This window comes from Trachymyrmex cornetzi, unplaced genomic scaffold (assembly GCF_001594075.2).
Source record: "Trachymyrmex cornetzi isolate Tcor2-1 unplaced genomic scaffold, Tcor1.1 scaffold1795, whole genome shotgun sequence".
NCBI classification, from domain to species: domain Eukaryota; kingdom Metazoa; phylum Arthropoda; class Insecta; order Hymenoptera; family Formicidae; genus Trachymyrmex; species Trachymyrmex cornetzi.
This window is the reverse complement of record NW_017296413.1, coordinates 11,046-11,352: the sequence shown is the minus strand read 5'-3', so window position 1 is coordinate 11,352 and position 307 is coordinate 11,046.

The window sequence follows — 307 nt, the reverse complement described above, 5'->3', positions numbered from 1 at the left end:
CGTTGCCAACGAACGCTGCGCGCACAGCGCCTGCGCGACTTATAAAATAGAAAAACTAATAGAAAAATGCACTAGAGCACGTAGATAGCACCGCCAAAGACGGGAAACAACGAACATTATAACTAGCAACCAAATAATCACGAGGAAATAGCCCCGATCCACCAAGAACAAGTAAAAACGCGCAATCACTCGTAAAATGCATAGCGATGCAACCATCGACATCTAGAATGGACCGCTGATGGCAATGGTGGGGGTAGAAAGACGATTAGAGTGAGAGGCAGGAATAATAAGATCGTTCTTTCTCTGT